Below are 15,357 nucleotides of genomic sequence, written 5' to 3'. Positions count from 1 at the left end.
ACAACTTTATTGATTACAGATGTCAGCAGGTTTGGGTATAGGCATTGGGTGTGCATCCTGAAATCAACCAACCCGACTGCTGGTTGATTGTGGGTACCCCTTCTTCATGTGAAACACCCACACACAAGATTAGACTTTGGACACATTTTGTCCAGGTTGTGCCATCAGCCAACATCTCATTGAGGCCAGCCACTTCCCATGAATGAGCATATGAACAACACATGAAGAATTGGAGCCTGTAACAAAATGTTGCAGTGTGAAATGCTCCAGCCAGACAATCATGCCCCCCCTTTTTTTTCTACAACCAGCTGGATTTTTCCACACAGCCCATATTGGGATTCTAGCAGGTGGGTGTTTTTTAACAGAGTTTGTAAAATCTGAATCATTATTGAGCTTCTTTTTATCTTTTATGTGATTTTAAATATTGTTCTATTCTCGTGTAAACCACTCTGAGCTTAAGAAAAGCAGTATGCAAGCATCTTAAATAAATCAATACATGAAATTTTAATCTCAGACTCTGGCAAAAGATTTGAGGGATATGAGAAGAATAATTCCCTTCCTTCATGCTTGAAGGAAGCAGCAAACTTGAGGGGGAACCCAACATTTTCCTTCTATTGGATGTGAAAAATCTACAAACCCTCATCTTCATGCTCCCTTCTGACAGAGCCAGCAGGTCTTCCAACTGCCAGTGCAGTTACCCTCAAAGTTTGAGCCAAGCCAAGCTGAGCAGAGTTTCTGTTGAAGCCCCCAAAGATTTAATTAGTTAAAGTCTTCTCCTCTTCAGCCAAAGGAGCTTCCCAGAGCAGCTTGCAAAGATCAGTAATAACATGACCACTGTCCTCCGGCTTCCAATCTAAAAGACACAAAATCAAAGGGAAATGGTTTGGGAGGGAGGAGGAAAAAATGAACCCAAGTACATCTTAACCAAATTAGGAAAAGCTGGATCATTTTGGATGAATGCATTTACCAATCTTTAAATACATTTCTTAAGATTCATTGGGAATGGCTTTTATTGCTCCGTGGTTGACAGCATGGCACTTCGTCCGTGCCTAAAGGTGTTTTACAGGTGGTGGGAAAATATACCTTAGTTACTGCATGATCTTGACTGACATGAGCCCTTGTCCTCCTGGAAGTGCCCTGCCTTGAGTGAGGTCTGGGAGAGCTCAGTCGATAGTGCATGAGACTCTTAATCTCAAGATCATGGGTGGCATAGCTTTTCCTCCTGTCTTGGAGCCTTAGGCCCTTACATTTACAAGGCAGGGCTGAATTGGTCAGCTATGAACCTGCGCCATTGCAGAACCTTTGCTTCCATATTCAGGGCCTTAGCCAGGGTGGAGGCAGATACTGTGCCGCCGCCACCATTGGGGCAGTGTCAGGATGCTGTCAGCGGCTCCTGGCTGGTTGCCCAGGAAAGTCTAAAGACAAAGGAAAAGTTTCTTACAGTCCTTTTTTATTTCAATCTTTGTAGAGAGAGGATACAGAACCCATCCTTTTGGATAATGGCGTTGTCCCAAGTGAATCTCCATCCCCCATCTCTCCCACTTCTTCATTCCACACTTCTATGGGTATGGCTATGTGCCCTCTGTCTTTGAGCTCTTTGCTCTCCTACTTTTAAGGCTCACCAAGTTCTGGGAAATGGAGGGTCTGGAATGCTTTCTAATGACAACATGTCAGACAGTTACTGCTCCTCTTCTCCCATTATTTCCCAACTTTTCCCCTAATCTGCCTCTGAGCTGTGACCTCCTGCAAACCACTGTTGCAAATCTATACTGTCTTCCTCCTCCTCCTCACTGGGAGGGTCAGGATGGAGAGGCGGTCTCCACCATTCCTCCTCTGTCTGGTCCCTGACAGGCAATTACTGACCCCATCATATGGTATCTTCCATTTAAAGCTAGAGTGGGTGCAATGATTCAATGGCTCTCTCTCTCCCTGGCACCGCTGTGCCAGCCCTCAATTTCCCTTCCCTCAGGTGATTTCCCCCAATGGATAATGAATCATGAGCGACAGTGGGTTTTTCTTTTGGGGAAACAGGTTGCAAACAAACTTTATTACAACAGATGTAAACAAGGAGTTTTGGTTCTTCTTTCTTCCACAGAAATGTAACAAACCGTGAGGTTATTCACGGCACAGTGCTGTTGCTTTTTATTAAAATGTATACTGTCTCAAGCTATAGGCTGTATGCTGTTCAGGCTTGAAGTTACTTTCTTTTACACAACTTTCATAGATCAGAGTTCTCCACACACAGTTCAGGAACTTAGGGTTTTAACTGGACTGTTTCCCTTACAGACCCCCAAATCCTCCTTGGCCTTGGAATCACTACTGCCTGTTCCTGTCAGAGTATTCCCTCTGATGACCCTTTTTTCCTATAAACACCATGTGGTACAGTGTCTTTTCTATTTTAACAGCTTTCTGTGATTCAGAACCTTAGAGCATATACTGAGAGTTCTCGGCTCTCCTCGGCTCTACCACCTGTCAGAACAAACTCTCCTGATCGAATCAAACTCACAGACTGAATCCCTCTCACACACTCCTCACTCCACTCCAACTGCCTCCCTTGGAATTATGGCTGATCAGGAGCTATTGCTAGTTAACTGTTTGCTGGGGGCGGGAGGGAGGGGAATGACTCAACCTGCTCAGAAAACAAACTTTTCCATCACAGTGGGCACCTCAGACACAGGGGCCAAATGTGGCCCTCCAAGTCTCTCTATCTTGCTCTTGGGGCACTTCCCAGCCCACACCCTTCATCAGCCCTGCTCCATCAGCCACAGGCAGCATGGTCAGTGGTCAGGATGATGACAGCTGCCTCCAGCAATGTCTGGAGGGCACTAGGGTGGGCAAGGCTGAGCCAGAAGATTTCTTTCTAATTGGCCAGCTGCATTGTTGACCGAAAGAGGACAAGTTCACATTCTGCATTAATCACATCTGTGCCCACAGTCAATCCTGTCATAGAAACTTTAAAAGCTGCTTTAGTCGGGCTCTCTGGTCCATCTAGATCAGTATTGTCTGCACCATTGGTGGTTTATCTCTAGCCTGTGGGCCAACTTTGGCCCACCAGGAAGTCTAAGGTGGCCCACTGGGCCTTTTCCCCCAAACCATGCCCACCTGTCCATCTGCTGACACCACTGGGTGATGAGCAGGGAGACAGAGTTCAATCCTTCTTAGGGCTGCTTCACCAGCACACTTCCTGCATGGAATGTGTGGGAGAAGCGGACCCCTGCAGCCAGCAAGATTGTTTCCTCCATTCATCAGCTGGTGAGTGAAGGATCCAAGGCTCCTCACTTTGGCTGTAGCACCTGTTCCCCTGCCAGGTGGTGTGGGTTTTTTTGAAAGTCCTTTTGTAAACAGCCTTGCACCACTCAGGGTTTGGGAGGTTCAGAGAGCAGTACTGGGCTGTTTGCAAAAGGGTTTTCAAACAGCCCTTTTGCTGTGTCTTAAAGTTCCAATAGTTAGGGCTTCAAAGCTCAGTGTCACCTGATGTAACTGCCCACCTATCAAATTTGGCCCTCCAGGGCTGAGCTGTCACTTGGGACAGAAAAGGTTCCCCCCGCCCATCCCTTGTCTACACCAACAAGCACTGGCTCGCCAGAGTTTCAGGGGTGGGGACATTCCCAGCCGTACGTGGAGATGCTCTTGGGACTGAACCTGCAGCCCTCTGAATGCAAGGCAGGTGCTCTACCACTGAGCTGTGCTCCTTTGCCAAAATACTCTGGTATTTAGATCCTTTGTTTTAAGATGTGACCATTCCCCCATCATTTCCATGCCCCCACCCTCCCCCGCAAAAATCCTGAACTGTGTTGTATGATTCATCCATGGAGCAACTTGAACCAGAGGAATTAGGTCCAACTCTGTTTAGTGATGGCACTGGAATACTAAAGTCAGCAAGGGAGCGTTTGCCTGGAGAGATTGGGAGTGGGGCGGGGGCAGGGAGAGAGTGTTCAGTTTATGTTTGTCAGAGTCACAGAGAAAAATCTAATTAAAGATGGCGTCCGAGCTTGGCAAAGACTGTAGATGGTGCCAGAATATAAAACACAGCTCCTACCCACAGATCAGAAGGCAATATTAATAAACCCATGGAGAGGGGATGGCAGGATCAGCCGGTAATATTGATAAAATGCAAAGCAAAGACAAAGCGTCCAGGGAATATTGGATGGCAGGACTGATAAAAAATGAAATAGGGGCCATTTCGACAGGGGTTGGTGACAACATTTCTCCGCCTCCTGCCAGCGTTGCTCTGGTCATTTTCCGGGAGGAAGCATTCATTCCATAGCAAGGAAGGGGGAACCTCAGGCTTGGAGAGCAACTGTGCCCAGAGGCGGAGCTAGCTATTCTGGCATCTGGGGGCAGGGCTAGCCGCCCATGAGGGTGAGGTGAGTGTCCCGGGGGGCGGCATGGCAAAGTTACCCCCCCCCAGGGATGACACCCTGGGTGGACCACACCCACCACACCCCCTTCCTCCGCCAGTGACTGTGCCCCCCATTCAGCCCTCACGACTCTCCCCAGGCCATGCCCCTCACCCAGCCTTGCTTTGCATCCCCATCTAACGTTCTTGCATAGCTGGAGTGTGACCTTGAACTTGGATCATGCCTCTTGCTTTCTTGAGTGGAAGATAGTGGGAGATGTACCTATAGAATCAAGCCCACTGTGCAAAAGACAGCCAGCGTGGTGTAGTGGTTAGAGTGTCAGACTAGGACCTGGGAGACCAGCGTTCAAATCCCCACTCTGCCATTAAGCTTACTGGGTTTGACATTGGGCCAGTCACTGTCCCTAAGACAGCGCTACCTCACAGGGCTGTTGTGAGAATTAAATGAAGAGGTGGGAAACCATGTGCCCTATAGTGAAACACAATAAATAGTAATAAAGATGTCCTTCGCATTTGTCACTCTTCCCACGCGCCGTAAGAGGCTATACAGTGGTGCCCCGCAAGAAGAATGCCTCGCAAGACAAAAAACTCGCTAGACGAAAGGTTTTTCCGTTCGCGATTTGCCTCGCAAGACGAATTTCCCCTATGGGCTTGCTTCGCAAGACGAAAACGTCTCGCGACTTTTTTTCTTTGACTAAAAACAAAGACATGTTTTGTTTATAAAGTTAATTTATTTTCCCTTAAATTTTCGAACTGCTCTTTACAGTATGTGTGACTTTAAAGAGCAGTTAATAAACTGTTGTTGTACCAAATTTGGCTTTGTTTGGACTTTTTTTGACCATAGGAACGCATTAATTGATTTTCAATGCATTCCTATGGGATTTCGTGCTTCGCAAGACGAAAAATTCGTTAGACAACAAAAATTGCGGAACGAATTAATTTCGTCTTGCGGGGCACCACTGTATATGCTTTCCTGGCACCTGTAGGGTATTGGTGTGTGTGTTCCTTCTGTTTAGGTGTGTGTGGATGAAAACTAATATTGCCACAACTTTGAAGTTCTTGAGGGTGTTTTGTGGGGAGGGGAGGGGTTGTTTGCCTTTGTGTATGTTCAATTAAAGGTATGCAAATTTAAAATTGCCTATCCAGATGGCAACCGTACAGATCGGGCGCTCTGAAACACGATCACAGTGAGCCACCCTTAGTTTAAATTAAAACTATTCAAGCCACAGCTTGCACAAGCACATATTTATGGGGAGGAAATCAATGCATGGTGGTTTATCCCGGCTTATTGCTGCTTCTGGGCTGCAGGGGATCGCTTAGAAAACCTCCATGTACAGAGCCAGTATATCTTTGATTACCAGTTGTCTGGGGTGGGATGGTAGGAAGAACAAGGTAAGTCCGCCTTTTTATGTTCTGCTTGAGATCTTCTAAACACACACACACACACACACACAGAGAGAGAGAGAGAGAGAGAGAGAGAGAGAGAGAGAGAGAGAGAGAGAGAGATATGAAAATAAATTGATAGATTGCAGGGCCACATAGACACAGATCTGATCCAAAAAGGGGAATTATTAGGTTCATGTTTTCAAATACCTGAGAACCGAGTGTCACCTGTCCATTTCTCGTGGAAGTCCCTCCTCCCCTGCAAACAGTGGCTGAAGGATTATGTGACCTTGTTGCCTATGCAGATAGTGCTTCAAATTGACTGCAGCAATGGCATTATCAGCACATCAGCAGCATCAGGGGCAATTTTAACAGCAATTATGAGCTACACAGGACAAGAGGAAGAGGCACATGAGCCCTGGGATCATGCCCACCTGTAATTTCAGTGCATGAATCAAACTCACCAGGAAGGGAAGAATGTATTGAGGCCAGATGTCTAAATCTCATCCTCTTGAGAGCAAACTGCTTTCCTACAGGGGACCTTTTCCAGAATTTCTAGAGGAGAGCTAGCATGGTGCAGTGGTTAGAGATTCGAGCTGGGAACTAGGAGACCACCAGAGTCCAAACCCTCACTTTGCCAGGTCATCAACTCTCAGGCTAACCTGCCTCACAGCAATGTTGTGAGGATGGGAGGGAGGGAGGGAGGGAGGGAGGGAGGGAGGGAGAGCCCCCATGCATAGCAAATGGATAGATAAATTGACAGACAGACAGACAGACAGACAGACAGACAGACAGACAGACTAGCTCCAAGGCAGAATCACTGACCTGAAATGACCAGCTTATTGCTCAAAATGCATTCTGATCCAACCTAACAGGACTAATACATTTGAGGACGACCGTGGCTCAGTGGTTTGAGCATCTACCTTGCATGCAGAAGGTCTCAGGTTCAATCCTGGGCATCTTCGAGTAGGATTGGGAGAGATTCCATGTCTGAAACCCAGGTGGGTTACTGCCGGTCTGTGTAGACAATATTAGCTGGATTGGTGAGTTGACACAGTCTGCTGCACCAGTTGGGCTTCTGTTTGCTTCTGCTTTTGGGGAGCATGGCTCAGCTTTTGTGCTGAGCTCCACTCCCAAACTTCTAAACTCCTCCCACAGCCCCACCCCAGACTGTTGTCTCTGCCCCCCAGGTGCCAAACTGCTTTCTTTAGAGAGCTTGCAATGTTTGGTTTCTAGGGGAGAGAGGAAAAGAGGTGCCACCCTGCAAGCTGGGCCGCCCTTCCCATTGTCCGGCATGTTGTGATTGCCGGTCTTCATTCCGTGCTGGAGAATGCAGAGGGGTCAGGCGACCAGCTGCCCTTGCTTTGGGCTCTGGGCTCGGATAACAGGATTTGTCAAACAAAAGCACAGACCGCCATGCAGCAGGGAGGGGAGGGAGGAAGATGAGCAGCGATGGAAAGCCCAGGGCAAGATGAGTCCGCAGCAGGAGAAGAAGAAAAGGCGCTTTGTGTCATCCATTCTGTGCTCCTTTTTTCTACCTTCAAAGGGGCTTTTGTGTCTGGTAATGTGAATAAATAGTTATCGGAAAGGAATGACCCCCTCTCCCCCAGTCTTGCCGCCTTGTCTCCAAGCTGGTAATCGCTACGGGAAACAAGGTGGAGGTGGGAAAGGTGGCAGAAAACAACATGCTCCGGGGGGAGGTGGGTTGGGGGGTGCTTCAAAAAAGCTTATTTTAAAAAAATCACTATAGCTTCATTAGACTATCTGTTTACTGAATATCCACCCTGATTGGTTTGTATAAGGTTTGCAAGGAGGTTACACAACGTTTTCTATTTGTCAAACATTGGTCCTCGTTCGTTTCCACAGAGGTTATATGACATACAGCCAAACGAGTGTTATCTCATACATTCCAGGGCATTTCTCAAACACTCTTCTTATTGAAAAGGGGGGGGGGAGAAGCCATGGGGTTGTGGGATGATGGGTTTGTTGCACAAGACTGCCAAGTAATTTGCAGGCATGTGTTAGACTCCCACCTAAAAACAACAGCAGCCTGGAAATGCCCTGTGACCCTGCCACAGACAACACACCTTGTGTTGAGATGGCTAATGTTGCCAACTTTTCAGGTATCTACTATAGCTGTGCCGGTAGCAGCAACTCAGAGCAAATATTGGCCTTTGTCTGCATGCTTTAGAAAGCATCACTTGATTTTTGCAGATCAAGCTGCAAGTACAGTGGTACCTCAGGTTAAGAACTCAATTCGTTCTGGAGGTCCATTCTTAACCTGAAACTGTTCTTAACCTGAGGTACCACTTTAGCTAATGGGGCCTCCCACTGCCGCAGCACAATTTCTGTTCTCATCCTGAAGCAAAGTTCTTAACCCAAGGTACTATTTCTGGGTTAGTGGAGTCTGTAACCTGAAGCGCCTCTAACCTGAAGCGTCTGTAACCTGAAGTACCACTGTACATGCACAGGAGCAAGCCGGGGCATTTTTTCCAGGTCAGTTGGCAAACTGAAAGACAAGCTGTGTGGCTGACAGTATGTGCTGCCTCCGACACGGCCTGTATGTGCTACTGTGCACCATCCATCCAAAAGTCTGATATAAGGCAAGAAAAAGATGGCAAACTCCCACTGGTAAATGCTCTTATAACTTCCCGATGTGCAAATGCAGTAAAATAGCCAGTCTTAAATCCAGGGTTATTTCCTCTACAGCCCTAGGAAATGAAATGGCTTAACAGAGAAAGCCAACCACAGTGCGCTGTTAAATGCAGCCACTAAACTGGTTGCTGTTGTTAAACAAGTACAGACAGCCGCTCAGGCAGAGGCGTGTCCCCGATGAAAGTAGCAATTGGGTGGAGAGTTGCAGCGGGTCATTTTCTAGGGAGGGGAAGAAGAGCAAGTTCCGAGTAGTCAATGAACAGCTTGTGGGTAACGCTCAGCTCATTAACAGGCCATGCAGGGAAGCAAGGCAAACTGAGGCAATGGTGCCATCTGGTTGCAAAAAATGGGCAATAGGCTTGGCCCTGGAACAACTGCATCTTTGACATTACATCACAAGCTAACATTATGTCATGTGCAGGTACATTTAAATTTTATTTAATCTGGCTACTTATTGTTCAGATTTCTTTTTTCTTTATAATCCTAAATTTGCTGCTAAAAGCTGCTCAGAGCAACTTAAGGGGGATCCTGGCTATGTTCCTGCTCTCTCTCAGCTGCTTTTCCAAAGCAATACCTGAAGCTTAGCAAGGAGCAGAACAGCCAGGCAGGGGGATTTGGAGCACAATCCTGACTCTCCCAATGCAGAGTTACTTTGCAGTGGGGTGTGGGGGAGACAGTGGAACCTACAACAAAATGTTGCAGTACTGAACATTCTTGCTCAGGGTCCCTTCCACCCAAGACAAGCAACCGTCCAGTAAAGCTGAATGTTGGGCGATTCGGAACTGAACAAAGGAGGTGCTACTCCACACTGTGCAGAATTAAAATGTGGAACTCACTGGCACAATACACACTGATAACCAACAACTTCAGTGGTTTTAAAAGAGGATTAGATAGATACATGGAGGACAAGACTATTGATGGCTATGAGTCACAATGGCTGTGTCCTACTGTACCTCCACTGTCAGAGCATGTAACCTCTGAAGGTTAGTTGCTGGGAATCACAGGTGAGCCAAGCGCTGCTGTTGTGCTCAGGTCCTGCTTGCAGGCTTCCCACAGGCATCTGTTTGGCCACTGTGAGAACAGGGTGCGGGATGAGATGAGCCTTTGGCCTGAGCCAGCAGTGCTCCTATTGGGTTCTCTCTACTGCTGAGGACACCTGCCCTCCCTGTGTTTTGAGACAAGGAAACCATTCCCTGTGGCTTTCTGAAAAGCAAGACTTCATTGCTTCCACAGTCAAAATCTGCAACGTGGCCCTATTTTGAATGTGGCCAGCATGGAATTCCATGAGCCCATGTCCCCGCCAGCCTTGCAGGAAGAAGATTGTTGAGACCTTTTCACCTGTACCTGCTGCCTGTCCCAGAAGAAGAAGGAGGAGAAGGAGAAGGAGAAGGAGAAGGAGAAGGAGAAGGAGAAGGAGAAGGAGAAGGAGAAGAGGAAGAAGAAGAGTTTGGATTTGATATCCTGCTTTATCACTACCCGAAGGAGTCTCAAAGCAGCTAACATTCTCCTTTCCCTTCCTCCCCCACAACAAACACTCTGTGAGGTGAGTGGGGCTGAGAGACTTCAGAGAAGTGTGACTATCCCAAGGTCACCCAGCAGCTGCATGTGGAGGAGCGGAGACGCGAACCCGGTTCACCAGATTACGAGTCTGTCTCTCTTAACCACTACACCACACTGGCACCTCCTATGTCATTTTCCTTGCCTCACTTCAACTTTCACTTATTTGTTTGATTGCATTCCCCTCAAACAAGGGTCCAGGACTGGGCGGGGGGGGGGGCAAGCAAAGAAGCGGAAGGAAGCACCTGGGCACGTATTAAAGATTGTGGCATTGCAGATGCTTCGGGTGGGGGGATGATTTAAACATGAAGTCAAAGACGATAATGGCGTTGTCAGAGCTGCAGTGTTAACACCAATCAATAATTCACTGATACACTGCCGGTGTGCCTTCAGCTATCATGTCCGCCTTTGGCAGGCGGGGGCAGGGGGGAACGGGTGCAGTAACAGGCAATTTGGTCCCTCGTGGCCTGAGGCTCATCTTCAAATGGAGGCTTTAATGACCTTCTGCAGCTTCAGATAGGGAGGAATGACAGAATCAACTGAGACTGGGTAAATACCGCCTTTGGTTACATTACATAGCCTTTCTACGTAAATTTTGAGTTGGTGGGTCTGGGCCTGAAATGGCTTCATCATCAGAACAGAAGAAGATCCCTGCTAGATCAGGCCAATGGACAATCTAGTCATAAAATCATAGATCTGTGGAGTTGGAAATGGACTGTGAGGATCCTCAACCTCCTGCAATGCAAGAATCCTTCACCCAACATGGGGCTTGAACTCACAACCCTGAGATTAAGCATCTCGTGCTCTACCAGCTGAGCTAAGTCCAGCATCCTGTTCTCACTGTGACCAACCAGATGCCCATAGGAAACCCTCAAGCAAAGAGGGTCCAAGCGCAAGAGCCCTCTCCCCTCCTACAGGTTCCAGCAAGTGGTCTTCAGAAGCGTTACTGCCCCCAACTGTGGCAGCAGCCAGGAGTGGCCAGCACAGTGGAGTGGGGCTGCCCCACTGCCCTCCCAACAGTGGGGTCACTCCTGCGTACCAGAGCAGTGCAGAAGTGGGACAGTGAGATGGCAAGGTGGGAGTTGGATGGGTGTCCAGCAGAATGAATCCTGCATGGTTATGTGCACCAACATAACCCGGACCCCACCACCTGCTCTGCCGCCCCCCACTGCCCTGGTAATTGGCAGTCCCAGCCAGCAGAATTGTAGCCTGAAGCAGGCAGAGCCCATTCCCAAGCAGGAAGTGTGGGGTATTAAAAATGCAGACAAACCAACAATTCATGTTTTGCTAGATAGGCACATGATAGGACTGAAGCTTACAGAGTTTTCCTGCTAGAGAGAGCTCTGAGAGAGACACTCCCACTGTGCCTTGACAGGAAAGGCTATACAGTATATATTATTACCTGCCTGAACACACCCTCGCCTTCTTTCCAACTCTTTCTGCTCTGCCAGCAATATGACAACATCTGCATGTCTGAGCTCCAAACTGGGGACATGATTTTAAGCTAGACTAAAGTATGTATTGGGGACGTGGGTGGCGCTGTGGGTTAAACCACAGAGCCTAGGACTTGCTGATCAGAAGGTTGGCGGGTCGAATCCCCATGACGGGGTGAGCTCCCGTTGCTCGGTCCCTGCTCCTGCCAACCTAGCAGTTCGAAAGCACATCAAAGTGCAAGTAGATAAATAGGTACCCCTCCAGTGGGAAGGTAAATGGTGTTTCCGTGCGTTGCTCTGGTTCGCCAGAAGTGGCTTAGTCATGCTGGCCACAGGACCCAAAAGCTGTACACCCGCTCCCTTGGCCAATAAAGCGAGATGAGCGTCACAACCCCAGAGTCGGCCACGACTGGACCTAATGGTCAGGGGTCCCTTTACCTTTTTTAAGTATGTATTTGTAATTGAATTACCATTTTAAGCCTGCCTGAACAAAACTGCTGTATCTGTTACAAGAATGAATAAATGTTTATTTTTACCTTTTACAATACTGTGATTGTTATTTTAAGGGGGAGAAAAGGGGAAAATGCTAGGAAAATCCAGCCTGACTTAATGCACCTGAATTGCTTCAACTAAAAGGCTAAAGCTAGCCTATCCAACCTTCCCTTTTAAGCTGCAAAGGGATGGCACTCTGCTGAACTCACAAACAAGAGGAAGGGGCTGTTTTGGGGTTAGGGGAAAACTGTATTTGATTATATGTTGTCCTTATATTCAGCTAATAAAATATTCAAAACAAACAAACAAACATGAAGAAGGAAAGATAATATCTAATGAATATGTCCTCTCCTAACATCTATTCACATCCCAACAGGAAGAAGGTCAAAGGATTCAGGAACAACAGAAGAAAGTACTTCTTCACACAGCACATAGTTAAAGAGATGGCATTCACTCCCACAAGGAATGATGGCCACCAACTTAGTTGGCTTAGGCAAATTCATAGCTACTAGCCACAGTGACTATGTTCCACCTCCACTGTCGTAGTGAATGGGATGAGGGTGGCGCTGTGATCTAAACCACTGAGCCATTTGGGCTGGCCGATCGGAAGGTTGGTGGTTCAAATCCCCGCGACGGGGTGAGCTCCTGTTGCTGTGTCCCAGCTCCTGCCAACCTAGCAGTTCAAAAGCACGCCAGTGGCAGGAAGGTAAACAGTGTTTCCATGCACTCTGGCTTCCTTCACTGTGTTCTGTTGCACCAGAAGCAGTTTAGTCATGCTGGCCACACGACCCAGAAACCTGTCTGTGGACAAACACCAGCTCCCTCGGCCCGAAAGCGAGATGAGCACCGCAACCCCATAGTCACCTTTGACTGGACTTAACTGTCCAGGGGTCCTTTAACTTTACCTTTCTTATCGTAGGCAGTATGCCTCTGGGTACCAGTTGCTTGGAATCACAGGTGGAGAGAGTTGCTGATGAAGGCATCTCAGAGGCGAGGAGGCATCTGGCGAGGAGGCACCTTCAAGGATCGGGGGCAGGAGTGTGCAACTCTGAACAGGCTCCCGCCATCTCTGGCCTCCCATTCTGCACACAGAGGCAGCTTCTCGGTGCTGCAAACATCGCCTTCCCAACAGGCCTTCTGGTCAGTATTCCACGGAGGCCGCCAGCAGCCTTGCGGAACCCGTGACCCACAAACGCCTTGATTAGCACTTCTTTTCAGCCCATTTAGCTACGCAAATGCCTCCGTCACGGCTGAGCGGCCACGTCTTTGCCACTTGCTTTCCCATTAATTCAGTGCGAAAATTGGTGGTGCCTGGAATACAGGTGGAGCCGCCGCCACCGCTTCCGTCTCGGTTTCCTGACACCTGCCCTCCTCCTCCGCCAGAGTTAATCATGCAGGGAACAAAGATCCCTTTGAATCGCTTAATGACTTCGTTTCCCCGAGGCCAGAGAGAGAAAGCGTGTGCGGCAGTGGCAGCATCACCAACCACACTGCTCTAGCGCACAGTTGCCAACTTTCATGACCAAGGTATCTATGCTCCTGAACATTTAATGGCAGCTTGATCCACAGGCATTAACAGGCGAGAATGTTTCCTCTAATTCACCTGCTAATTTTCTGTTGATCAAACCGTATTTTTTTAAAAAAAGGCTAAAGAGTAGCTCAGACTAAGTTTTATGTTGATCAGTTGGTAAATGAACTCCCAGCATTTAGCAACAAAAGAGTTATCAATACTTGTTCATTTTGTAATATGCTCTTGGTGTTTTCAATGAATATTTACACACACACAATTTTTCACACTATTTTAAATAAATTTTAAATTCATGTGCTTCTGGCTCTTTGGTCACTATCTGTATGCTCACTGGAGCAAATTAATATAGTCTGAATTAAGAACCTTGTTTTTTTATGTGCAAATGAAGCCACTGAAGTTATCTCTGCTTAGGAAAACCGCAGTGTGTGTGAAGCTGCCTTGCAGGCCAATGATATAGAACGTTTTGAAAAAGAAAGACAGGGAATGCGGACAAAAAGAATGCCCCTTAAAATAAACCCCACACGCCAACTTTAAAGACACTTTATTTTCTCTTCACATCTCTAACTTCCCTCCTGTTTCTTTTCCAGAAGTTTGCTCTTGCAAGCCTGTACTGCCATCTGGTGGGATTTCTGTGCAAGTGATCTCAGTTAGTCAGGGCTGAATTAAGACTCATAGTTGCCCTGAGCACTGAAAATATTATGGTGCCCCCTTATATATGTAATTCAAAATAAACACAATGCCAAACTGGAAAATTTGAATTGGGTAGTGGAGTGTAAGGAAGTCTAACAAAGCTTTGAATTTCCCCATGATGACTACTGTGGTGTGGGACTTTTGGTTGGTTGGTTGGTTGGTTGGTTGTTTTTCAAAAACAAAATCCTCATTATTATTTTTTGAGCCATTATTATTTTGCTGGTGCCCTAAGAACATGCTTGGTCCACCGATTGGGCAATCCACTGCAGCATTTAGTGTAGGCTCCAGATTTGTTTGGAAGGGGCTGGGGAATGGGATGGGGAATCTCTGGCACACGAGACCTCCACATGCAACCTATGAATCCATTTCCCCCAAACTGCACCTACCTACCCCAAACCTGAATATTGTATTCAACATCAGGTGTGGGGCAGGCAGAGGCATAGTTGGATTAGCAGCTTACCCAATCACCTGCCATTCCCCTGCCATCATTATTATGTCAGGTGATTGGCAGGGGTATAGTCCCACCTACCTAAGTTAGCCTGTGGGGTTTGGGTGTCATGGACACAGAGGAGTGGCGAGAGCCACCAGCTGGGGAACCCCAAGGAATGAAGGCTCAGAGCCCAGGGACTGGTGGTGGGACAACGATGAGTAGACAGAAGGAGAAGAGGGAGCAGACTGGGAGGAGGTGGTGTCAGAAGCTGAAGAGGCAACAGGGTTTAGTGAGCAGGGAGAGTATGTGGCAGACAGAAGTCCAGAAGCAGAAGCTGAAGAGGAGAGAGGCCAACAGGCAGAAATGAGTCAGGCTGGTGAAGAAGCCAGGGTGTCTCCACTCCTGCTACAACAAGCTCTCCTGCCCCCTGGTTTCCCAGGATTGGAAGAGGCATGAAGAGGGAACAGCAGAGACAGGCTAAGGCACCACCATGTCCTCCCACTTCCTGGCCACTTTCACCACTGCCCATCTGTTGCCCTTTGCACACTGCAGCCCATAATGAGACAGCAGTTTAAGTGGAGTCTGCATCTTCTCCTCCTCCTTGTCACTGCTCACACTGCTGCTCAGGCAGCCTTAGCAAAGAGGAGGAACAGGGTCTGGTGGGGCTTTAGGGATCAGCAGCAGGCCCTGTGCAGGAATGTGGGCCTTGTCTGATGCCCCGTGGTGCCAACTCCGGGCACCAGGACTGCGTGCACACTTACCCTTTAAAAACTTTGCACCCTCCAAAAAAAGGATGAAAGGAAAGCCCAGCCTGTCTTTTAGAAAGCAG

The 15,357-nt window shown here is 47.9% G+C and overlaps 1 long non-coding RNA gene across 1 annotated transcript; it reads right to left on the bottom strand.

Annotated features, from left to right (window-relative positions):
- Nucleotides 1-480: 480 nt before the first annotated feature.
- LOC310695927 lies at nucleotides 481-7,343 on the bottom strand. The gene is made up of 2 exons (XR_014520355.1): nucleotides 6,667-7,343; nucleotides 481-853 (listed from the first exon to the last, which is right to left on the bottom strand). It is a non-coding gene; the product is annotated as an uncharacterized lncRNA (long non-coding RNA).
- Nucleotides 7,344-15,357: the final 8,014 nt, after the last annotated feature.

Source organism: Podarcis liolepis (genome assembly GCF_965112155.1).
Source record: "Podarcis liolepis genome assembly, chromosome: 16".
Lineage (NCBI taxonomy): Eukaryota > Metazoa > Chordata > Lepidosauria > Squamata > Lacertidae > Podarcis > Podarcis liolepis.
The sequence above is the reverse complement of the archived record's forward strand: the minus strand, read 5'-3'. Positions and strand labels throughout refer to the sequence as shown.